General features: G+C 33.3%; 2 pseudogenes; both read right to left on the reverse strand.

Moving 5' to 3' along the window:
• LOC140692748 (heat shock transcription factor, Y-linked-like) overlaps positions 1-7,356 on the reverse strand; it is a 39,654-nt pseudogene extending 32,298 nt beyond the window's left edge.
• The window catches only part of LOC140692714 (heat shock transcription factor, Y-linked-like), a 139,406-nt pseudogene that overhangs the window by 63,428 nt on the left and 48,038 nt on the right, over positions 1-27,940 (reverse strand).

Here is a 27,940-nt window from a genome sequence, read left to right on the forward strand (position 1 = left end):
TCCAAAATAAATGGAAATATATTATAGCTAATTAAGAATAGGGGTAAAAGTATCTGTTTGCACAGGACATACTTTAAACAGAAATCCTATAGATGGCACCTCAAAACTACTAGGACTTATGAATGCATTTGGTAAAATTTCAGAATGTAAAATTAACATACAGAAATATTGCATTTCTGCACACTAACAACAAGCTAACAGATAGAGAAAGTGAAGGAATAGTCTCATTTACAGTTGCATTAAAAAAAAAAAAAACGAAATATATCTAACCAAGGAGGTAAAAGACCTGTACACAGAAAACTATAAAATATTTATAACAGAAATTGAAGATAAATTAAACAGACAAAAGGATATACTGTGTTCATTGATGAGGAAAAAATTATTGTTTAAATGATGGTACTAGCCAAGAAAATACATTAAATAAATTCATTGCCTATAAAAATACCATGGGCATTTTCAGAATTTACAATAAATAATACTAAAATTTACATGTAAACACAAAAGAATTGAAATTACTAAAAAAAAAATGAAAAGGATACAAACAATAAACACAAACATATTTGACAAAGAAAAAAGAGGAGGCATCACTTTCCCTGATTTAGAACTATAATTCAAAGCTTCAGTAATAAAAATAATATGGTAGTGGCACAGAAAAAAGAAAATAATTGAACACAAAGAATGCCTGAGAATGAAATCAGATAGTTGTGGTCATTTAGCCCATTACAAAAGAAATGAATATACAGTGGGTGAAAGGTAATCAACAGGCATATGAAACCGATCAACATCACTAACCATCAAAAAAATGCAAGCCTAAAACACAGAAAGATTGTATGTCAGTCCTGTCAGAATGAATATTATCAAAAAGATATCAAATATAATTGTTGGTGACGATGTAAGTGAAACAACACTGATGCACTGCTGGAGTGAATGTAAATTTGTGCTGCCACTTTGGAAAACAGTATGCAGTTTTATTTAAAAATTAAAAATGAAATATAATCCAACATTTCCATATCTGGATACTTATTCCAAGAAAATAAAAACATAAACTAGAAAAGATAAATTCAAACCTATATTCACTGCAGCATTATTTACAATAGAGAGGATATAGAAGCAAGTTAATTGTTCAACAATAGATGATGGATAAAGAAAATGTGTGTTTATAGTATATATATCTACCCATCTATATTTTTTATTTTTATATTTTATAGATCTATCTATCTATCTATCTATCTATCTATCTATCTATCTATATGTACACAAACAGATAAAAATACAATGGGTTATTACTCAGCTATAAAAAGAATAACTTCTTCATTTGCAAACAATAGTTAGACCAAGAGGGTAATATGCTAAGTGAAAAAAGTCACAAATAGAATGACAAATGCTGTATGATTTTACTCATATTAGGAATTTAAAAGAAATGAGCATAACACAACACAAAATGAGATATAGGTATAAAAAGTAACAGCTTGTTCAGAAGAAGGAGGGTAATTGTGTGAGGAAAAAGAAATATTTGACAATAAAGAGAGAAAATTTTCCGCTTGCAAATTAAATGAGTCAGGGGCAAGAAATGTGCTGTATTGGGAATAGTAAATAACTATGAAATATCTTTAAATAGCAACATATAATAACTAGATATATTCTGGAGATCAGGTTGAAATGTACTAAAAATATCAAACAGTACGTTGTGTAAGAGGAACTAACACAGTTTATGGATTAAAGTACATTTCAAAAACAAACACACTTATAGAAAAATATTAGATTTGTAGTTAACAGAGGCAGGGGTTGGGAAAGGACGATTTGTTTAATGCACTTAAAAGCTACAAACCACCAGCCGTAAAATAAATGTGTCCTAGGGATGCCCCATAGTAACATGAAAATTAAAATTAATACTGCTTTATGTTATATATGAATGTTCTTAAGGGAGTAGACCCTAAGTTTTCTCATCACAACCAAAAGGCAAATTGTATCTCTTTAATATTGTATCTAAATGAGATAATGAATTCTCCGTAAAGTTGTTATGATATTTATTTAATGATACTTGTATATCAAATCAGTTTCCTGTGCACCTAAACTTATACAATGTTTTATGCCAATTATATCTCAATAAAAGTGGAAGGAAATATGGAAAGTCAATATTCACTTATTCCCAAGTCATTTCTCATGATTGTTTCTGCAGCAAGTAAACTTGAACCATGATATACTTAACCTAGGTAAAGATATTAATAGAGTGATTCCAATAAATAATACATAAAGATACTAATAAAATTAGTGCTTTACCATGCCTTTAACTTTCTTCATGTTAACAGCCCACTGCTTCTGTAGGCATCAAAATTTCACTCTGTGTATTCATCTGAGATTAGGGAATGGATACAAATTTAAAACTGGCTGCTCTTGCTGTGAGTGATAAAGTTCACTGTCTCTGACCGATGGTCTCAACTCCAAAACAGATTCTGTAAGAAATGACATGTTAGGTTGCTAAAAATCTCAGCATGGTAAAATCTCAGAACTCCTACAATTCTTAACTGTTTTGCAATGGGAATGCAATATTGATAAAGACTTGATTTTGCATAACAATGTGGTGTTTTCTCATGGTTGCATTAGGGGTTGTGAGGATAATTCCTCAGATCCACAACAAACATTCTTGCTCAAATGCTAGGCAAAGAAGTGTAAAGGTTCTGCATTATTAGTACTGAGGACTGCTTTCAAAATGATGACTATTCTCACTTTATTCCAGGTAGTCCAAGGAAAGAAATGTTTTTGCAATTTCTAGGTGAACGGGAATAAGTCAGTGGTTCAGTCTCTATAAATTTGTCAAGGGGTGATCAAAGCCAAGATAAATTGTGTCAACAATGAGAATTAGAAGGAAAAAGAAATTAGACATAGGCTTAAATTAGAAAGGAGACACAGTCCTTTGCTGGGCTCTAGGGACTGGAGAATGAATATGCCTCAGTCCAATTCAAGGGTTCAGTGGCTTGGCCCTAGCATCAGCTCGGGGTTCAATGAAAAGTTAACAATTAGTATACTGGGTGAAATATAATCTACCTCTCCCTGATCAGAAGAAAATTTGGTGGCTCAATGAAACTCTTAACTCAGAGAGATACTGCCAGATGTAGAAGAAGAATTCACTGATGACCCAACTAAGACAAACTTAGTTACTGGTTGACAATGCATTTGCATACACACAAACAGTGGTAGACAGATTTATAGTAGTTAGTGGGAAGAGTTCTGTGGGCAGAGCTCAGAGAATAGTATTCAAATCACCAGCCAACTTTTGTACTTTTGCCAATAGTCGAGGTTTCCCAGGTAGAAAATTAGAGATGGAGTAACCAACAATATTCTTCTTTAGGATTTCTGATTTTAAAAGTAAACTGAAGCTTTTGACTAATCAGTATAGAACCTTGTTAAGATGATCACGGTAAGACCCAGTGTCTGATAAGGGAGCTGGAAATTAGCTGCTGAAGCAGCCGATCTCAACCCCAGACTGCTAATATAAGCAACAAAATAGTCACCATCATAATTCAGCTGACAAGTTTAAAGCTTGATGTTTCTGTTGTAGGAAAAACCACTGTTGTTCAGACACAGATCTCCTACTGCAAGTGGGCTCTTTTCTTCTCTTGGTAATGGTCATATTGGTGGGATATGCAAAAGATTACCCTGGCGCATTTGCTCTTTCTCCAGATTATCAAAGACTCTCTTCACAATAGGTGACATATTTCAGGACTCAATTTTGCCATTCCAGTCTTATCAGCTGACACTGGCTGCATGATTATGAGCAGAAGCCTTAGAAACCCTGACCTTGCCTACAATTTTTCCAGCATTTCAGGGCATTTCACATTCTGTAAATGCTTCACCTTTTATTTTAAAATAATGGGAAATAGTCAAAGTCTTCCATGAATATTTTATATTTCCTAATATCTGCAGAAAATTGTTACTCATGCAGTTGGACAAATTTTTAATTCAACCACCCTCACCTCCTTCTAGTCCACACAATTTAGATTGCAGTTCGGTTACTGTATATGACCACCCCAACCAAGGGGCTATTACCTCTTTGATACTTCCTGTGTGAAGGTTAGAAGGGGCAGAAGTTATGTAGTGTGCATAAACCTACATTAAATATTTGCAATATCACTCTCTCCTCTGGTAAAGGCTCTGATTCTAATAAGTAAATTAATAATAAGGCAGTATAGTTATTAGTATGGGGAAGAGAATCAGCTATTTTGGGGTGGGTGGGGGATGAAGTGTCAGAAAAAAATCCAGCAAATGAGAATGAAATGCTTTAGGCCTCTGGAGGCGTGAATTAAGTAGAAAATAATACTTTGTCTTCTGTACCTACTTCCAATTACTGTCTTGAGTGGCTAGTCCATGGGTTATGAAAAGAGCTAGTTTGTTGTGAAGAGTAAAGACAATAACGAAATAGTTTGAAAACCATGAGAGTTTTGTTGTTACAGGAAAGTAGATTTTGCTTAAAGTCAACAAGCATTTTTCTTTCAATAAATACTAAAATGCATCCTGTGGCATGTGCTGTGCTTACTGTGCTGGTATCCAAGTTAGACAAGGAAAGGGGGATAGACCAAAAACATCTGGATGAGGTGGTATCTGTGCTGAGACTGGGAAAGTCTAAGTTTGAAAAAGGAGGACACCCAAAATCCAAGGATGAGCTGGAGCAAAATTGGTGAGGTTTCATCTAACACAGTTGACCAGAATTTGCCTGGATGTATCTCCAGATACAGAGAAACATAAAGACATGCCAAGGTAGTCAGATGCCAGATTTATAAAGAAATGACTAAACTAAGTTGAGTTTGTGTGCTTAGAGTTGGAAAGGCATTAAGTGCCACCCTGAGGACGTAAGCTTGTCTTTGGCTGGAACATAAAAGCAACATAAAGTATCGACTAGAAAATATAGTGTAGACTCTTGAGGGCAGGAAATGAAAGCACCAATTGTAATGCTTTGAGAACAGCACAAAGAACACCATAGATAAAATTACTTCTTAAATTCTACCACATGCTGAATGTGCCTTCTGAGACTACATCATGGGACTGTTATGATACTAGGAATGATATAGTAGAGACCATTACCCCTGGGCCGGTTCCTGCCTTTAACTCCTGTTCCAACCTAACCTAACTTAACACTTTGAATACTTTCCAGGATGAACCAGAAACCACTTAGTACTTTTCCGTCTCTTCATGTTTTAGTCTTTCCCCAAATTCTTCCATTTTCTCTTATTCCTTACAAAACATTATTTATATTAACTCCCATATTGTTCTATCAAATGATCATATCAAACAAATATATTTTTTTGTTTAAATGTTAATTTAGTCTCCCATTTAACTCTTAACTCAATTAAAATAAAAATAGGTAAATACAGGTACACATCTATGTTTATTGTTCAAATAAGAAAATTGGAGATATTTGTCGACATTTGCCGACATCAATTTTAATCTTGTTATCCTGCATAATCTGGTAGTCCTCTGGTAGATCAGTTTTGATTAGGATGACTTTCATAAACTGAAGATATCTGATGAGTTGGCCTTGAAAGAGAGATAGCTGATGCATCAGCTATCACTGGCGCTGGAGATCGTGGGTTGATCCCTGGTTGAAGTTTAGAAAAACGACCTTCATTGGCAGATATGTTGAGATATCTATTTGGAAAAATAGAAGTCTCCACCATCTGTCCAAAATAATTCCTCTGCAAGGGAGACAAGTTGCTGTACTGAGAAATACATGTTGTAGTTGTAATGAAGTTCACAACACGGCCATTTGCTTCAATGCTGCTGCTTTGAGAGTGCCCGTGGAGAGTGGTCAACTGACTTAAAATAGCACGTTGATCCACTGTAATATTTTCTGGTTGTCTAACTGACATTTATGATGGAGGAGAAAAATCACCTCTGATCGGGATAGTTGTATCACCAATTATGTGGCTAGTAGAGGGCTTTCTTATTAGTGGCATGTTTAAATTTACAGAAGGTAAAAATGCACTTTCTCCACTACTGTAACCCACAAAAAAAGAATTATTATTATCCAAATTACCCACTGCATTATAGAGCTTCTTGTTGAAATCTTCATCCAATGAAGGTAACAGAGAGGCAGTTTTAATACCACTCTTCTTTTTATTCTCACTAAAAGCTGGGGACAGCCTCGTTTAACATTTGGGTTATGATAGAACTGCAGCTACAACCAAAGTTGAAAGATTTTAGTAATAATTTAAACCAAAATACAACACTATAATAAGCCTAACCTATAAAACCTCAGACTTCACGTTTACTATGCAAAGATAATATCATCAAAATATGAACATTGCTGACGACATTTTGAATTTCCTTGTTTCGAAAATACACATTTATATAGTATAGTCATCAAATATAAGAAGTTAGCATTTGCAGTAATGGTGAATGCCACTTTTTAAAAGCAGCTTAAATACCTTTATTTAGATTTCTGGTAAGATTCATAGTTGCCATCAAAGTTTCTTATAATCAGTATAGTTTATACACTGTCCTTATTTTTTAGAAAAAATAAAGGATTTTAGCCGTAGTAGTTTTATACAATTTTCAAAATCTAGCTTTACATTTATATTACCATAGATTGATGTACAAAATAAAATTTTATATATAAGTTACCAAGTGGTAACCAAAGTTTCTGAATACCTTGCTTAAAAAAGAGACTTCTTTTTCTTCTGCCAGTAAGTCTGGTAGAAATGCAGATCTTTGAAAATTCTGCTGCACTTTCCTAAACCCATAAAGTTTAAGCTGTCTAAGTAACCTTTTCATGCTTCTAGTTTCAAATATTCTGAGAGGGCCTATCTTTCCAAAATTTCCTTCTTAAAGACATCTTCATCAATCACTATGGAAGTTCCATTATCATCCCAACAGATGGATTTAAACTGGTCACTCCCTGCCATTTTCCAGAGTTTTCTTGGGAATGTCAGAGAACGAAACTCATTATCTTTATCTGGTTCAGAGACACAATGTGTGTAACATGGCCTTTTAATTAAGGATCCTTCAGACAAAGTGTGAAAAGCATTTTCTTCAATCATAGACCTCAAGTCCAAGTCCCCAGAGAATGTTTGATCACACAATAGAGTTCTACCAGAGTTTCCTGAATCAGTAGGTCCATCTTTACGAGACACATCTTGATTTTCTGAAGAAACATGTGCCACTTCATATAAATTTTTCTACAGCTACTATTCTAATCTGCATGATTTTGAGCACTGCAGCTTCAAATGGTGCTTTGGCAGGACTGCACAGATAAACTGCTAGGCCATCACAGTCATTCTCGATCTGAGTATATGTCACATCACAAAACGACTGGTCTCCTAGCAACCCAGATGTACCATTTAGCCAGTGTTTAGTTCTCATTTATCCAGTAAAAATGAAACATATAGGATGCTTATTTTTATAGTGTGATCTGCAAATATTATCTGCACAAAATATTTTTAAAGAATTTAATTTTGGGGTCTTTTTAATAAAACCAAACTCCATCCTTTTGTACACAAATTTATGACAGATTAGTGAACAGAGTATAAATACTGCAGAAAATATATAAAATAATTTTAAAGTTTAGGAATTTAAAGTGAAATTTGTATAAAACCTGTACAGAATAGGTATAACTATTTCATCATCATTTGCAATTAAAGTGATACATAATTTGATTTGGAAATGGAAGTTGGTATTTATCTGTGTACTTTACAATAACTAGCACTATATTCTAAATATGAGTAGAATAAATATCAGTTTATTTGGTATGTTTATAAATAAATTGTTAATATTTATGAAATAAAATTAGACTAAAGTAATCAATCAAATTTAAGAAATCAGAAAGGGGGAATTTTTGTTTTAAATTGTAATTCAGTGCTATAATTGAAACTAATGTAATTTAATATTCTACATTAAAATTGCAAAAGAGACAATCTTATTGTATATTTACAAATGTTTATTTTTGCCATTCTTTCACTCAGAGGTTTTTCAGTCCCTAGAAGTAATAAATTTTCTTGTCATCTTTCTAATCCATACTCTTAGGGCTTCTGTTAAATGTTCCAAAATTATGTTGATAAATACACTTATGCACAAGATCCTGGGTTCAATAAGCAGTGCCTCCATTAAGGGGCAAACAAACAAACATTCAAAAAACAAAGATATAACAGTTTATGTCAGTTGGGGTGGAAAAGACCAGGTAATGCATTTTAGGAAACAATACATTTCTCAGTCCTGAAACAGTTGGCATTGTTAGTATAATATGGCATTTTAAGGCAAGTGTCTTGTGCACTAATTGTAAATAATAGCTATGTTCTGTATCAGTAAACGGCAGTAAATCCAGTTCAACCAAAAGTTATATTATTTATTTAGAAATAAAATCCATTAAACATAAGCCAAATTCAAAATAAGAGATAAAATTTTTAAATATATAAATGTACCCTCAAACTACAATGTAAATTTTTCCTTCAGTATCTGTAATTTCCATTTTAAATAAATATTAGCAACCTGAAATCATGGCATATTTTAAGTATTATAAACTATAGTTAAGTTGGACTTTGTTCTGATTCATAAATATTATTTAACATATACAAATGAATATATGAGATAACATCCCTTTAAAACACAAAGAATTCAAAAATAACAATCTCAAAATATGTAGGAAAATTATTGACAGATCTGATCTTAACTTTAATATTAAAATATTCTTAAATTCGCTCTAGATAGAATGTAACAAAACATAATAAAAGCCATATATGAAAAACCCATGGCTTACGTCAAGCTCAATGTTAACATACAGGAAGGTTTTCCTCTGGTCCAGTAATAAGAAAAAGTAGCTCATTTTCACAAGTCCTAAATTACACTACTAGAAGTCCTAGCCAGAACAACTAGTCAAGAAAAAATATAAAATTCATCCAACTTGTAATAAAGTAGTGAAGTTTTTACAGATGACATAATTAGGCATAGATAGAAAACTCCATAGACTTCTGCAGTGGCTGTTACAATTAATGAACAAACTTAGTAAGCTTGCAGAATACAAAATCAATATACAAATATCCATTGCATTTTTGTATAATAACAACACATTATCAGAAATAAAAATTATGAAAACTATTGTGTGTAAACTTATACCAAATAGAATACAATAGGAATAAATTTGATAAGTGAAATTTAAGTTCTAAACATAGATCTATGTATTACAGGTGCAAGAAATATAAGTAAATGAAATAAATAGAAAGATATTCTGAGCTCACGGATTGTAAACAATGTGAGGAAATAAACTAATCTATATTTTACATTTTCAATCTCCCCAGCAGTAATTATTGAGGTGAATGTCTTTTCTTAATTTTATACTCTTGCTTCCTTTTTCATGGGTTAATTGATCATATGTGTGAGGAATTATATCTGGTTGCTCTATTCTCTTCCATTGATTGGTGTCTGTTTTTAAGCCGGTATCATGTTGTTTTAATTAGTAAAGCTTTGTAGGACTGCTTAACACCAGAGAACTTTACACCATTACATTTAATACCCCTTTTCAAGATTATTTTGGCAACTCATGCTCTTTGTGGCTACATATACATTTTAAAATTATTTGTTCTATTTATTGGAAAAATTTCATGGGTATTTTCACATGAATCACACTAAATGTAGATTCCTTTGTGTAGTATGGTTGTTTCAAACACATTGTTTCACATCTTCAATGTAAGAGATCATTTAATTTCTTTGGATCAGTTTTTATTTCCTTTATCAATGTTTCCTGTTTTTTAATGTATAGGTTTTCACCATATTTGTTAACTTCATTTGTATGTGTTCTTTACAAATATATATTATTATGTACATTATACACATAAACTCGATTCCTACATAAATACAGCAGGCAGAAGGCAGTGGCAAGACATATTCAAAGTCCTGAAGGAAAGAAAGCTGTAATCTAAGATACTTTATCAAGCAAGGCTAACTTTTAGAAGAGTAGGAGAGATAAATAACTTCCACACAAGTAAATACTTAAGAATTTAGCAAGAGAAGATGAAATATAGAAAGATATACTCTAAATAAACAGAAGCAGGATGCTATAGAAAAGAGAAAGGCATAATTAGAAAGGCAATATCTACATTGACTTACAACAGAATAAATATGATGTTGTATTAGAGGACATCAAAATTTTTAAGAGTCACAGAGTGAAGCAGGAAAATACAGAGTGTTTTCCTCTTGTTTCTGTTCTCTTTAGGATGGGTTTGAGTTTGTATTCTTATCAGATAAAATAAATAAATATAGTACGGGTCAATATACATACAAAACAAAGTAACCATAAGTCAAAAGCATACAATGAAGTCACAAAGCCAAAAAGAAACCAAGATAATAAAAGAAAACTTATCAAGCCACAAAAACAAAAAGAAATGAACAAAAAGAATATACCAAATCAACTGGAGAATGAAGTTCAATATGGAAATAAACACTAGTCTAGCAATAATTATCGCAAATGTTAATGACTTATCAATATAATCAAAAGATATATATTATAAGATGGAATAATATAACAAGAACGTATATTATGAAGCATAGAAGAGACCCACTTTAGTAAGAGGAACACGCATCAATTGAAAGTCAGAAGGTGGAAAAATATATTCCATGCAAATGCACATGACAATAAAGCAGGACTAGCAGTATAGACTTCACTCAAAGAGACTTTACAAAAAAGGCCAAAGAAAAAGATAAACGCGGACATGATAAAATGATTAAAGAAGCAAATCAAAATGAGGGTATTATACTCATTAAGATATATTCCCTCAATATAGTAGCACTTTAATATATAAAGCAAACACTAATAGATAAAAAAAGAGAAATCCCTGGGAACACAATCAAAGTAGGAGACTATAATTTCCCATTACCATCACTGGACTGGTCTTTCACAGAGAAAATTAATAAGGGAACAAAGATACTAAAGTACATTATAAAATAATTGGAGATGCTTGATATATTCAAAAGAGTGCTTATTCCCAAAACAGAATATAAATTCTTTTCCTGTGCACAAGGTATGTTTTCTATGAAAGGTTATGTAATCAGGCACAGAAGAAGCCTCAAAAAATTTAAGAAGATAAAAATTATTTTAAGCATCTTTTCTGAGTATAATACCATGAAACTAGAAATCAATCACAGAAAAACTGGGAGAAAAAAAGACAGCATCCAGATTAAAAAATATGGTACTAAAACAAGGGGTGGAGGTGATGAAGTAAAAGAAGAAATTAAAAAATATCTTGAGAAATATCACAAAACACTACACAAAGTCTATGGAATACTGTTAAAGCAGGCTTAAGAGGGAAGTTCATAGTGACAAGGCCCTCCTCAAAGTAGAAGAAAAATTTCAAAATATAATCTAACATTCAATGTAAACTAATAAAGAAAAGAAGTGCGAACAAAACCAAAAGTCCACAGAAAGAGGGAAAAAATAAAGATCAAGGGAGAAATAATTAAAATAGAGATTAAAAAAAGAAAAAAATTAATCAATCTCTTTTTTGAAATTGTAAACAAAATTGACAAATCTCTGGACAGGCTCACCAACAAGAAGTGAAAACACAAATAATATTAGAAATGAAAATGGAGAAACTACAAAGAGTACAAGAAATTTACCAAATATCATAAGGGAATACCATGAGTAACTGTATGGAAACAAACTGGATAACCAGGAAGAAATGGAGTTTTTGGAAACATTCAGCCCACCAATATTGCATCAAGGAGAAATTAGCCATTTGAACAGACAGATCACAAGAAATGGAATAGAATCATCAATAAAATAAAAAACCTCTGCAAAAAAATTTCAAAACCAAATAGCTTCACTGGGGAATTTGACCAAACATACAAAGAAAAATCCATACCAGTCCTCCTAAAACTTTTCCAAAAGATTGATATGGAGAGAGTACTCCCAAAGTCTCACCATAAGGTCAACATCAACCTGATACCAAAACCACAATAACACACTACCCCAAAAAGAAATCTATAGGCCAATATCTTTGATAAACAAAGAACTAAAAGTCCTTGAGAAATTATTAACAAACCGAATGCAAAAGCATGTGAAAAAAGATCATGAACCATGGACAAGTTAGGTTCATCCCAGGAACACACGGATGGTTGAACATATGCAAATCGATCTATCAATTGTGATACACCGTATCAACAAAAGAGAAGACAAAAAGCATATGATCATCTCAGTAGATGCAGAAAAAGCATTTGATAAAATTTAACACCTATTTGCAATAAAAGTTCTTATCACAGTAGGCAGAGTACAACCATATCTCAACATAATGAAAGCTATTTACAACAAACATATAGACAGCATAATACTCAATGGTGAAAAACTGGAAATCTTCCCACAAAAACCTGAGAGAAGACAAGGATGCCCGTTCTCACAATTACAATTCTATATAGTCTTGGAATTACTAGCCACAACGATCAGGTAAGAAAAAGGAATAAAAGTATTCAGACTGGAAAAGAAAAGGTAAAATTGTCACAATATGCAAACATGACACTATATATAGAAAACTGTAAAAGCTTCACAAAAATATATTTAGGCTAAAAAGGAACTGGGCAAGGTAGCCAGATTAATGTACAAAAACCAATTACATTTCTTTACACTAACATTGAATCAAGGGGAAAAGAAATTATAGAAACCACCCCTTTTATAACTGCACCCAAAATTTTAAAATGCTTAAGAATAACTCTGACTAAGTTGGTGAATGACTTGTACATGGAGAAAAAGAAAACACTGATTGAGGAAATCAAGAAAGATTTGAAGAATTGAAAAGATCCCCAATGGTCTCGTAATGGAAGAAATAATATTGTTAAAATGGCCATACTACCCAAGGCAATCCACAGATTAAATCTGAGTTCCTATCAAATTATTCATAACATTTCTTTTTAGGACTGAAACAAATGATCATAAGATTTATATAGATACAATAAAGATCCATAATTTCCAAAAGAATATTGAAGACAAATTAAGAGGCTGGAGGAATAACCTGCCTGGTCTCCATAAACTATTGCAGAGCTACAATAATCAAAATGTCATGATACACGTACAGAAACAGGCATATGGTCCAATGGAACAGAATAGAGGGCCTAGGAATAAATCTACAGGTCTATGTTGAATTAATCTTTGACAGAGTAGCCAAGAATATGACAGACAAAAGACCATCTCTTCACCAACTGATGTTGGGAAAGCTGGATAGCGGCATGCAGAGCAATGGAGTTAGAACAATCCTTCACTCCATACACAAGAATAAACTCAAAATGACTTGAAGACTTAAATGTAAGAGAAGACAAAGTAAATCTCCTAGAAGAAAATATACGCAAAACACTCTGAGACAAATCGCAGCAATGATCCGCTAGAACAGCCTACCCAGGTAATGGATGTAAGAGCAAAATTAATAAATAGAACCTAATTAAACTTATAAGCTTTTGCACAGCAAAGGGAACCATAAACAAAGCAAAATGACAACCTACAGAATTAAAGAAAATATTTAGAATTGATGCAAATGACAAAGGCTAAATTTCCAAAATATAAAGAGTTCATACAAACTAATAATAATACATAAAAAAAACAAGAAACCCAATTTGAAAATGGGCAGAAGCCCTAAACAAGCTATTCTCCGTTAGAGACATACAAATGCCACACAGATATATGAAAGAAAAAATTGTTCACAATAAATATCAGAGAAGGGCAATTCAAAACTATAATGAAGTATCACCTCACAATATTCACAATGGCCATCATTCAAAAGTCCACAGACAATAAATGCTTGGGAAGCTGTGGAGAAAGGGAAATCTCCTACACTGTTGTTAGGAATGTAGTTTGGTGCAGTAACTGTGGAAAACAGGATGGGGATTCCTCAAAAGAATAAAAATAGACTTAACATATGATCCAGCAATCTCACTTCTGGGTATATATCAAAGAGAACCCTAATTCAAAATGTCATCTGCACCCCAATGTTCTTAGCAGTGCTATATACAACAGCCACGACATGGAAGCACCCTAATTGTCCAACAATAGATAACAGTATACAGGATTTATGCCATATTTATGCAATGGAAAAATATTGTGCCATAAAAAATGATAAAACAATGATATTTGCAGCAAAATGAATGTCCCCAATAAGTGTCATTCTAATTGAAGTAAGCCAGAAAGAGAAAGAAAAATAATACATGACATGATATATGTAGAACCTTAAAAAAAAATTTGAATGAGAACACTATGATTTCATCTACAAAACTGAAACACACTTGCAGATCTAATTAATAATCTTATGGTTACTTCTGAAAGGGGATAGTAGAGGATATATTTGGGAGCTGTAGATTTATAAATGTTTTCCGCTATATATAAAAATAGATATTTTCAAAATTTCTTTTGTATGACACATGGCAGTATGTTAAATATTGTGAAGTTAACTTTAATAGGCACACAAGTATACGCATGAAGTTTTACACTGTGCTATACACCACAGTTTGACACATTGTAAATGGCAGTAATTCAATGATAAATAAATGAATAAATAAGTAAATCAGAAAGTAAGAAAGAAAGTAAATAAATAAATAAATAAATAAATAAATAAATAAATAATATTTAATTATATTAGAAATACAAATATTCACACTACTTAACTTTAAACATCAAGAATCTAGGAGAAAACAGAAAGAATAAAGATGAAAATTGAATGAATGAGATTAAGGCTAATAACAAGAGAAACATTTGAAAAGATAGAAAAAATTCCTAAGTCTGTTTGTTTTAAACATAATGTGGACAAACTTATAGTTTGGTGAATAAAATAAAGACTCAAATGAAATTATAAATAAAAGAGAAGATATTACAACTGATGTAGAGATGCATAGCATCATAAGAAATTACCACAAGCCAACAATTTGAATGACCTAGAACAAAAGACAAATTCCCAGAAACATATGTCTTCCAATACTGAATCAAGAAGAAATTAGAAAGTTAAATAGAGCAAAAATGTGTATGAGTAAATAAGTAATCCAAACCTCCCAAACCAGAAAATATTTACAAGATGACTTCACTGGTGAATTCTGTGATACATTTGAAGAAAATTTCTCAACAATTCTTCCCCAAACCATCCAAGAATTTGAAGGGTGTGAAAGTATCCAAACTTGTTTTATGATGACAGCTTTATTTGCATAACAATACTATAAAGGACATTATATGCAAAATATAGAATATTATTCCTGATGTATGTGCCAAATTTCTCAGCAAAATACAAGCAAAATGAATTCAACAACACATTTAATGTATCATACACATACATGAGTAAAGGGATTTTTCCCTGTGTTTAAGGATACTTCAAAATATTCAAATCAATAAAGGTGACATGCCACACTAATAGAATGAGAACTAAAACTCACATAATCATCTCAATAGGTGCAGAAAGAGCATTGTATATAATGCAACATCCTTTTAACATAATCCTAACAAATTAAATTAACAGTCAGTAGCACGATATCATATACACACAAACACTGTGTGGACAGAAGTGGAGCAGTTCTCTGTTTATTGATTCTTAGAAAAAGGGTATATATGGCACATGCACAATGCCTCACATATCATCTAAGTTACAACTATGTTAATAATCTTAAGCTATTTATGTCCCCATGCTCCCACAGTAATCACAGAATGTTAGATGATCAAGGATTGTTTAAAGTTCATCACGGAACTACATTAAGTAGGCCATCTCTTATCCAGCTGGCTGTGCATGTCTAAGGTTGTCGTCCTCTGAGGATCTTACTCAGCATAGGCTCTCCATCCATCCATAATTGATACATTGAGTAGGCCATTTCTTATCCAGCCTGGATATGTGACATTCCTCAGAGCTTGTTTGTCAATTCAGCCCATGGGCTTATTCTCTAGAGCATTCAGACAGGGTCCTACAAACACAACATCCCTTGACAGAAAAATGTATGAAGAAAATTTGATGTTTATATGCAATGGAATCAATACTTTGCATTCCTATCAACAGTGTCCACGGTGTTTCATTTTCCCCACAATCTCACTCACATCTATTAGTTTTCTTATTAATGAGAGCCTTCTGTCTTGTGTGAGGTATTGTCTCATTTTTGGTTTATGACTTTCCTAATAATTTATAACTCTGAACATATTTTCATGTGTCATTTAGCCAACTGTATGTTTTCTACAGAAAATTGATTCAGATCTATATATTTAGTTCCTATGGCATTTTTTTAATTGGATTGTTTGGTCTTTTTCATTGTTGTGTATGAGTTTAACATATATTTAGATATTAACACTTGATAGGAAAATATCACTTGCAAATATATTCTCCCATTGTGTTGGTTGACTTTTCATTTTATTGAACATTTCTTCTGCAGTGTAAATCTGTTTAGACTGATACAATCATATTTTGTTAGTTTTGCTTCTGCTTCCTTTGCCAGAGGAGACATTTGAAGAATCAAATTAAGTCAAGTGTACTTCTTATATTTACCCTAAGATTCTTTGTTTTCAGGTTTTATGTTTTATATGCCCAGGAGTGGGATTGCTGTGTCATATGATAGGTCTATTTTTATTATTTAAAGGAACTTCCATACTGTTTCCAAAGTGGTTGCACCAATTTTCATTCCCAACAACAGCGTTGGAGTGTCCCTTTTTCTCAACAACCTCCACAGTCTTTATTATTTGTAGACATTTTGATGACAACCCTTCTAACTAATGTGAGGTAAAACATTATCTTATGTTTATCTTGCCTTTGTATAATGATTAGCAATGTGAGCTTGTTTTTATGTTCTTGTTTGTCATCTGTGTGTCTTTTTTAGAGAACTGTCTTCTGCTCATTTTCTGGCTGATCTGTTTGTAGATTTTTGAAATGGAGATGTATGAACGATGTGGGTATTTTAGAAATTATCCTCTTTTTGATTGCATTGTTTCCTAATGTTTTCTCCCATTTGGAAGTTCATCTTCTCATTCTGTTTATTTTGTTGTGTAGAAGGATTTATGTTTAATTAGGACCTATTTGATCATTTTGCTTTTATTGTTTTCAGCTTGGGACAGTGACATAGGAAAGTTTTACTACAATTTATCTATTTTTTTCCTATGTTAGTTTCCAGGAGTTTTATTGTGTCATGTATTAGATTCAGATTTTAAAACATTTTGACTTTATTTTTGTACAGTGTGTAGGAGTGTTCTAATTTCATTGATTTACATGTAGATGTCTAGCTTTCTCAACATCACTTGCTGAATGCTGTCTTTTAATCATTGTATATTTTTTCCTTTTTCATTATTTAGTTGACCATAGGTGTGATGTTTTATTTCTGCCTCTGTGTTCTGTTCCAGTGATATAAATGTTTGTTTGTTTTCCAGAACTTTGCTGTTTTGATTACTGTATTATTGTAATAAAATCTGAGATCTGGGAGGGTTATGGATTATGCCTCCAACTTTGTTCTTTTTCTTGATTGTTCCTTTTGCAGTTCTGGATCTTTTGCACTTAATTACAAATCTTAGGACTGTTTTAATTTCTGTGGAAAATATCACGTATTTCGATCTGAATCACTTTATATCTGAAGACATCTTTTGTAGTATGTATGTTTAACAATATTAATTGCTCTAAACTAAGACCTTGAGATTTCTTTCCATTTCTTTGCATCATCTTCAAATTTATTTTTCAGTGCCCTTTCGATTTTATTATCTTGTTTTTTTCATAGGTTTTTCATTTTTTGATCTGATTTCATATGGATTTTTTTAAATTATGGAATATTTCATTGTTAGTGTAAAAAAATGTGACAGTTTTTGTATATCAATCATGAATCATGCAAGTCTGTTAAATGTCTTTATTTGTTTTTGTTGTTTTGCTGTGGAGAATCTTTAGGGTTCTCTATATAGATTTTTATGTCCTCTAAAATAATAACAGTTGTAGTTCATTCAATCCAACTTGAATAATTTTTTTCTCTTCTGATTGCTGTTGCTAGGACTTCCCATACTGTGTTTAATAGAAATGGTGAGAATGGCATCCTGGTAGTATTTCTTAATTTGGCTTGATTTTTTTCACGTTTTCATATTATGTTGTCTGTGGTTCTGTAATAAATGACTTTAGATATGTTGAGATATATTTTCTGAATCCTACTATGTTAAGAGTTTGTATTGCTGTTTTTGTTGTTGTTGTTCTTGTTGTTGCTGTTGTTGCTGTTCTAATGAATAAATTTTGAAATTTGTGAAATGCTTTTGTTGGATTTATTGGAATAACCACGTCATTTTCTCTTTTAGTTTTGTTAATGTGGTGTATCAAACTGATTGATTTGTGAATGTTGAACTTCTCTTGTAACCCTGCAATAAATCCAAGTTGATCATGGTGTATGATTCATTTTTGGTATTGCTGGATTTAGTTTGCTAGTAATATTTTGTAGAATACTTGCATCTAAATCTATCAAATATATTGGCTTAAATTTGTCTTTGCCCATACTTCGTTTGTTGGTTTTGCTATAAGGGTGTTGAAATCTTCATAGAATTAATTTGGGGGTTTCCCACATCTTCAATATTTTTGAATAGTTTGAAGAGTATAAGCCCTGCTTTGTATTTTTGTACAGTTCTCCACGGGAGCTGTTTAAATCTGAACTAATATTTAATGATTTTTTTAAATGCAGAATATTTCTTTCTTCTAGTAATCAGTTTGTTCAAATTATTTGTTTCTCCTTATCTCTGTCTCTTTCTAGACATTTGTCTATTTCTTCTAAGTTGTCATTGGCATATGTTATTGGCATATAATTGTTGACAAAATGAACACTTATTTGTATATCTGAGGGAACAATTGTTTTTTCTCTTCTTTTATTTCTGACTTTATTTCTTTGGTGCTTTTCTCTTTTGTTCATGATGCACCTGGCTAGAGGTTTTATGATTTTGTTCATGTTAAAAAGAAAACATAAAACAAAATGATTGGTTTTACTACACGTAACAGAGTTACTTTTCGTCTATAATTTATATATGCACCTGTAATATTTAGGATCATGTTTTTTTCTTTTTCTTTTACTTTTTTTTATTGGTTTTAAGTCTTTTTACAAAGTTGTCACCAATTCCAGCATAGAGCACAATTTTTCAGTTACAATGAATATAGATAAATTTGTTGTCCCATTTTTTCTTCTGTGAGCTGCCGCAAGATCTTTTATATATTTCCCTGTCTTATACACTACAATCCTGTTTATCTATTCTATAATTTTGACCTCCAAGTCTATCTCTCCCCACCCTCCGACCCGTGGGCAACCTAAACATTGTATTCTATGTCTGTGAGTTTATTTCTTTTTTGAGTATGTGCTTTTTTTGATTTGTTTATTTTGTTTTTAGATTCCACTGATAAGCCATCTCATATGGTATTTTTCTTTCTATTTGTGGTTTACTTCACTTAGACTGATTTTCTCCAGGAGCATCCATGTTGCTGAAAATGGCATTATGTTGTCGGTGTATATGGCTGAATTGTATTCCATTGTATAAATATAACACCTATTCTTTATTCAGTCAACTGTCGATGGACAGTTAGGCTGTTTCCATGTCTTGGCTATTGTAAATTGTGCTGGCTATGAACATTGGGGTTCAAGTGTCATCCTGAAATAGGGTTCCTTCTGGATTTATGCCCAGGAGTGGAATTCCTGTTTCTTATGATATGTCTATTCCTAGGCTTTTGAAGAATCTCCATTCTGTTTTCCACAGTGGCTGCACCAGACTGCATTGCCACCAGAAGTGAAGACGGTTCCCTTTCCTCCACAGCCTCTCCAGCATTTATCATTTGTGGATTTTTGAATGATGGCCATTCTGACTGCTGTGAGGTGATACCTCACTGTAGTTTTGATTTGCATTTCTCTGATAATCAGTGATATTGAGCACTTTCTGATGTGTCTTTTGATCATTTGTATGTCTTCCTAGGAGAATCGCTTGTTTAGGTTTTCTGCCCATTTTTGGATTGCGTTGTTTATTTTTTCTTATTCAGTTGGATGAGCTGCTTATATACTCTGAAGATCAAGCCTTTGTTGGTTTCATATGCAAATTATTTTCCCATTCCGTAGGTTGTCTTTTTGTTTTACTTCTGATTTCTATACTGTGCAGAGGCTTGTATGTTTCATTACGTCTCAATTGTTTATTCTGGCTTTTATTTCTTCTACAAGACAAGTTTTGAGACTTATGCCAGATAACGTTTTGCCTATATCTTCCTAAAGGAAGTTTATTGTATCTTGCCTTATGTTTAAGTCTTTGATCCATTCTGAGTTTATTTTTGTGTATGGTGTTCTAGATTCATTGGGAGTGATCTAGCTTCATTGATTTACATGCTGCTGTCCAGTTTTCCCAACAGAATTTGCTGAAGGGACTGTCTCAATTCCATTGTATTTTCTTGCCTACTTTATCAAAGATTAATTGACCAAACGTTTGTGGGTTCATTTCTGGTGTCTCTATTCTGTTCCATTGAATTATATGTGGGTTTTCCTACCAATAAAGTGCTGTCATGGTGACTGTAGCTCTATAGTATTATCTGAATCATTAGCATAATTATATGCCAATGATTTTTGAACCTTAATCTTGTAACCTGCTACCTTGCTGAATTCTTTGATCAGCTGTAGTAGATTTTGTTTGGATCTTGCCGGGTTTTCTATATGTAGTAACATATTTTCTGCATATAGTGAGACTTTTATCTCTTCTTTCCAATTTGCATTCCTATAAATTCTCTCCCTTGTTTGATTGCTGGGCCTTGGACTTCCAAGATTATATTGAGTTGGAGTGGTGATAGTGTGCATCCTTGTCTTGTCCCAGATTTTAGTTGGAAAATTTTGACTTTCTCACCGTTGAGTACTACGTTGGCTGTAGTTCTGTTTTCTATTGCTTTCATGATGCTGAAATAAGTTCCCTCTATGCCTTGTTTGGTGAGATTTTTTATCATATGTGGGTGTTGAATTTTACCAAATGCTTTTCCTGCTTATATTGAGAGGATCATGTGATTTTGGTCCTTTCTCTTGTTGATGTGATGTATTACACTGCTTAATTTCTATATGTTGAACCACCCCTCTGTCCCTGGCATAATCCCCAATTGGTCATGAAGTATAATCTTTTATCTGTGTTGTTGGATTCTATTTGCTACTATTTTGGTGAGGATATTGGCGTCTGTGCTCATCAGTGATATTGGCCTATAATCCCCTTTTTCGGTAGTGTCTTTGCCTGGTTGTGGTATCTGGGTGATTGTGGCTTCATAGAATGACTTTGGGAGTGTTCCTTCCTTTTCAATCTTCTGGAAGAGTTTGAGAAGGAATGGTATGAGTTCTTCTTTGTAAGTTTTGTAGAATTCTTCAGTGAATCCGTGCGGTCCTGGACTGCTATTTTTAGGGAGGTTTTACATTACTATTTTGATTTCATTTCTAGTGCAATGCTTGTTCAATGGGTCAGTTTCTTCTTGATTCAGTCTTGGTGGACAGTATGTTTCCAGAAAGTTGTCCATCTCCTGTAGGTTATCCAGTTTATGTCCATATAATATTAATAATCTGTTAATTAATAATTAAATCTGTTAGTAATTATTTTATGTACTTATTTGCTCCTCTATTTGGTGCATATGTATTAACGAGTGTGCTATCGTCATATTGTATCACTCCTTCAATCACTATAAAATGTCCTTCTTTATCTTACTTTATGGCCTTTGTTTTAAAGAGCATTTTGTCTGCAATCAGTACTGCAACACCTGCTTGTTTGGCTTTTCCAATTTTATGGAATACACTTTTCCATCATTTCACTCTCAATCTATATGTGTCCTTCTCTCTGAAGTGGGTCTCCTGTATGCAGCATATTGAAGGTTTTTGCTTTCTTATCCAACATGCCACTCTATGACTTTCAACTGGAGCCTTTAGTCCATTAACATTTATTTTAGTTGATGATAGGTTTGAGTTTATTGCCATTTTCAACTTATTTTCCAGGTGATTTACTATTTCCTCTTTGTTCCTTTCATCTTCCTTTTATGGTTAGGTAATTTTCCTTTGTATTATCATGAATTTTATTTAGTTTTAGTGACTCCCTGATAAGTTTTGCTTTCTTGTTACTCTTTTTTATAAGTCTTTTAGACCATTATTATAACTGCTTTTATTAAACTGATAGTAACATGATCTCAAACCCATCTTACCAAGAACAAAAAATTTTAAAAAGAAAGAAAAAAAATTCTCTATTTTCCTTCCTCCCTCTCCCACTCTCAATGATTTGTATGTCTTGTTTTAAAATTTTGTGTTTATTTTATTTGTAATTCATGAGTTGTCACCTTTCTAGCTGTGAGTTTCACATTTCTGTAGCATTCTGCTTCTTTTCTTTTTAGAGGAGACCTTTCAATATTTCCTTTAGCATGGGTCTAGTGTTGCTAATCTCTTGTAGCTTTTTCTTGTCTGTGAAATTCTTTATGTCTCCTTCTACCATAAAGGATAGCCTTGCTGGTTAAAGTATCCTATGGTGTATCATTTTTTTCATTCAGGATTTTGAGTATATCTTGTCACTCCCTTCTGACCTGTAGAAATTGTGTAGTGAAATCAGCTGGAAGCCTTCTGAGCATTTCCTTGTAACTCACTATTTGATATGACCTTGTTGCCTTTAGGATCATTTCTTTATCCTTGACTCTGGCCATCTTAATTATATGTCTTCCTGTGGGTGTGCTTGGGTTCTTCTTGTTTGGGACACTGAGCTTCCTGTACTTGTATATCTGATTCCTTCTTTAAGTTTGGAAAGTTCTCAGTCATGAATTTTTCAAACACCTTTACAATCCCCTTTGATCTCCCCTCCCCTTCTGGAACTTCTACCACGCCAAGTTTGGCATGCTTTCTATTATCCCATAGGTCTCTTGTGCTTTTTTCATTTGTTTCTCTTTGTTTCTCTTGTAGATCTTCTAATTGGGTGCTTTATATTGTCCTGTCTTCTTAGTCACTAATTCATTCCTCTGTGTTATCTAGTCAGCTTTGTGACTCCTTTAGAGCATTCCTCATCTCAGTGAACGAGTTTATCTATTCTACTCGGCTCTTCCTTATTGCTTCCATTTCATTTTTGACATATTTTTATCTCTAAACACTATCTCTTTTATTTCCTTCAGTACTTTGATCACTTCTTTTTTGAAATATTGATCTACTAGGATATCAGTGTCTATTTACTGATCATACTTTCTTGGGATTTCTACTGTTCTTTTAATTGGGAATGGTTTCTCTGCTCCTTCGTCTTGCTCCTACCTCTCTGGCAATGTGGTTTTTGGAGTATCAGTTAACTAGTGTGGTCCTAAAGGAGTTTATCTACCTAATGCCTATGTAATAATACATGTTAGAAAAGAGAAAAGAGAGAGAGAGAGATAAAGAATTTTAAAGAAGGGATAAATAAATGTTTGAAGACATTGTATAATGAATAATAGAAAAGCAAGCTGAAACAGAGATTTGAAAAATATTAATAATTAAAATATTTTTAATTATTTCATAGGATTATAATGGGGGTATATATAATTGTATAAGAATTAGAAATTAGGAGAGTAATAGAAAATGGAACCTGTAAAAACTGATTAAAACAAGAGGGTTGTCAGTGTCCTCCTGGTGACTGTGTACTTTTAATGTGAAGTCTTTCTGTATTCATCCTGTTTTGGAAGCTCATCTTCCTGTTCCAGAGGCCCTCCATTGGAGCCCTTATCTGTGCTGCTCCCAGGGCATGTTGGCAAGCAGGTCGCTCCTAAACCCAACACTGGGTCAGGTGCAGCTCTCTTTACTCTGGGCTGTCTTGTCACTGCCCTGCCTGATGCTGCAGTCAGATGTTGCACACTGACCAGTAAGGATTGGGCATCACGCCCTCTCCCAGCACCATCATCAGAGGCTGCATTCCAGCAGAAAATGTGGGGCCACCCGCCCCCTCAGTGTGCCAACCACTCTGAAGCTCTGTGACACTGTACTCTCTGCCTTGGGTTTGCACAACAGAAGTGGGCTGAGGGAAGACTGAGGGACTGCCCTGTCCATGGTCTGGGCCAAAATCCAGCTCCTTGTTTTCTTGGCAGACAAGTTCCCTGAGGAACCATTACAGTAGGATCCTATGTGCCTCATGGTATAGACAAATCTCCGTCTGACACTTGCGGCTTCTAATTCCTTAGGTGTAGATGCAGTTTTTGCCACACTGCTGCCTGGGCGCAAAGCACCAGAGGCTATGGAGACTGTGTCTGAGCCCCAGCTCTCTTCACCTAGAAACGTTTGTGGATTTTCAGAGATGGGGAATGCAACCTTCCCCCCACAGGGCACATCTGTGCTGTTGTTTTATGGACGGCCCAGGTTGTTCTGCCCTGTGCACCCACAACCATGGCACAAAGCCCACACCATTCCCCCAGGCTGCCACAGTGCAGCCATCCCCATCTACCACCCAGCTCGGGCAGCATGGCCCTGTCCTCAGTTTCCAGGCTACATCATTTGCTGGGCCTCACAGGGATCCTCTGTGACTGTTTATCATAGTTCTGTTAGTCAACTTATACTTTGTACAGGTCCAAGACTTGAATGCTCCCCCTCCATCCTACCGAAATCTCAGTTCTAGAGAGGAGACTTAGTGAATGAGCACCAGTCCTTCTTTGCTTCTCCCTCCCCGAGGTACCTGTCCCACTCTGTTTTGCCTTTTCTTCTTTCTTTCTTACTTTTCTACTGCCAGATTTTTTGCATCTTTATCTATTGAAGAGGACAATGTACTGTCAGAGTTCTGCAGGTTCTCTTGTTAGCTTAGTGGGTCTGTGGATGTGAGTCTTGGTGCATTTGTGGGAAAGGGTGAGCTAAGAGCATCTTTTTGCTCCACCATCTTTGCCTCCCCCCAAAAATTTCTCACTTTATGGTGGAAGATAAACATAGTCTGGAAATAAATGGAAAAGGTATACCATGGAATTGACAAGAAAGTGCAGATAGCAATGCTCAAATCATACAAAATACATTTTAAATAAGGGCCAAAATGAAAGAGATATGAGATAATATAAAGAAACTTACATCAAGAAAAAAATTTGGGAATTACGTTCAGTAAATTATATATGGCCCAACAGCATAGATCCTAAATATAAAAAGAAATTTTAGTAGACATGAAAGAATTAATTCATTATAAAACAATAATAGTAGATGAGTTTAACACCTCACTCTTCTGATGATCAGATCATTCAGAAAGAATATCTGTTAGAAAACAGAGGTCTTAATTGCATATTAAATCATTTGAACCTAACTGAGCTATTGGACACTGCATCAGAAAAGCAGAACATATAAACTTTTCAAGTAAGCACAGGATTTTATCTAAGGAATTAACCACATATTAGGACATGATATAAGCCTCAGAAATTTTAAGCAATTATAGATTATATCAAGTATTTTTCCATACACAAAAGTATGAAGCTATGCATCAACTCTAGAAAGAATAGGAAAACACAAACATGAGGTAAAACCACATCTTTTAAAAAAATACAATAAAACAAGTTCAATGGTGAAATCAAAGGGGAAATAAATTCATACCTGGAAACAAATTACAATGAAAACACAGCTACATAAAACATTTGGGATGCATCAAAGACAAATCTAAGAGGTAAGCTGAGAACAAATCAAGCCTTCTACAAGGAATAAGAAAAACCCCATACAAAAGTCCAAGCATACCACCCAAAACCACAAGAAATAAGAACAAACAAAACCCAAAGGCAGTAGAACGAGAAATCTTTAATGATTAGGTCGAAAATAAATAAAAAGTTGAAAAATAAATTACAAATCATAAAACCAACAGCTTTAATTTTTCTTAAAATGTTAACATACAGGAAAGCATTTAGCCAGGCTTATCAAGAAATACAGAGACTGCACCCAAACAAAATGAGTAATTAAACAGTAGAAATAATATCTGATATTATAGAAATACAAAAAAAGATTATGAAAGCACTATAAGCTGTTACATGACAACCAACTGGATGACCTAAAAGAAATGGACAAATTTATAAAAACGTACAGCCTGCCAAGACTGAATAGAGAAAACTGAGAACTTGAGTAGAGCAATCAGTATAAGTTAAATAAAATTTATAATTTTAAAAACACCCTTTGAACAAAATGCCTGGATTCCTTCACTAAAACCCCTTTCCCCCTAACTAGTTTAACAAATGAAGGAGTAAGGACATTTCCCAATGTTATTCCATGAGGCCACCATTACCCTTATAACAAAACAACTCAAAGACAATCCCCCCAAAAATAAAAATGAAAATGAAAATCCAATACCATTGATGAATAGAGATTCAAAAATCCTCGAAAAATTTCAACAAATTAATCCAGCAATTCATATAAAGGATTATACATGATGATCAGATGGATTCCTTCCAGATTCACAAGGACGGTTCAACATACACAAGTCAAGCAGCATGACACATATCTAATAAAAGAAGGACAAAATTCACAAAACCATGTCAATACACAAAAAAAAGCATTTGACAAAATTCAACATACATTAATCATCAGAACTCTCATGAAAATGTGTACAATGGGAACATTTCTCAACATACTAAAGGACATTTATAACAATTTATAATATTCAGGGGAAAGGCAGAAAGCCTTCTGTGTAATTTCGGGAACAAGACAAGGATTCTTACTCTCACCACATCTGTTCAATTGTAATAGAAGAAAGGAAAAGGGAAAGAAAAAGAAGTAACAGAAACACAAAATTGAATGAAAGAGGTAAAATCGTCACCAGTACTGAAGTCATAAAAATCTACACAGAGAGTCCTAAGGGCTCCACACTGACTATTATGAACAAAAAATAATTTTATCAAGGGAGCAGAGTACAAGATTAATGTAAAGACGTCTCTTGCATTTGTCCACATTAATCATGAGATACCATAAATTGGACTTTGAAAGCAAAAACATTTAAAACCCCATTCCCCTGAATATCTTAAAATAAATGTAATCACATATGTGAAAGATCTACACACTGAAAATTATTAAACATTGACAAAGAAATTAAAAATGATTCAAAGAAATGGAAAGATGTCTTGTGCTCTTGGATTGAAAGAGTTCATATTGTTAACAAGACAGTACTACACAAAGAAACATAAGGATTTAGTGCAATTATTGTTACGAAGCTGTATTTTCCACATAAGAAGAAAATAAATACCTCTAAGTTTTACATGAAACCATTAAAAATTGCCAAAATGATCTTGAGAATAAACAACAAATCTCGAGGTATAAACCTCCTGGATACATTACCCTACTAAAAACTTACAGTAATAAAAACACTATGGCATTGGCACAGAGATATAATCAGTAAAAACAGATAGAGACCCTAGAAATAATTCCAAACTCCTATGAGCAATGAATCTATGATAAAAGAGGCAAGAGTTCACAATGGAGAAAAGACAAGTCTCGTCAATGGATGGTGTTGGGAAATCTGGACATTTACATGTAAAACAGTGAAATGAAAGCTTTCCCTGACATCATATACAAAAATAAACTCCAAGTGTATTAAGGACCTACATGTAAGACCTGATACTATAAAACTGCTAGAAGGGAGTATAGGTGATACACTTTAGGATATACATCATAGGAATATTTTCTTATATCAGTCTCCTAAGGTAAAAGAAATAAAAGCAAAAATAAGCAAGTGGAACCTAAACAAACTAGAAAATTTCTGCACAGCTAAGGACACTATCAATGAAATGAAAACACTGCCTATGTAATTGGAGAACATATTTGCAAACAATGCAAGTGACCAGGGGTTAATAAATGTAGGTTAATAGATATAACATGGATTTAGGTTACACAGCTCAAGGTGAAAAACAAAAACCCAATCAAAAACCAAAGTAGAGTACCTGAGTTAATATTTTTCCAAAGAAAACATTCAGATGAGTAACAGGAAAGTGATAAAATTTCACATTACAAATTATTACATAATTGCATATCAAAACAACAATGAGGTATCACTTCACTCTGGTCAAACGGCTATTATCAAAAA

Source organism: Vicugna pacos, unplaced genomic scaffold (genome assembly GCF_048564905.1).
Source record: "Vicugna pacos unplaced genomic scaffold, VicPac4 scaffold_16, whole genome shotgun sequence".
In the NCBI taxonomy this organism is placed as follows: domain Eukaryota; kingdom Metazoa; phylum Chordata; class Mammalia; order Artiodactyla; family Camelidae; genus Vicugna; species Vicugna pacos.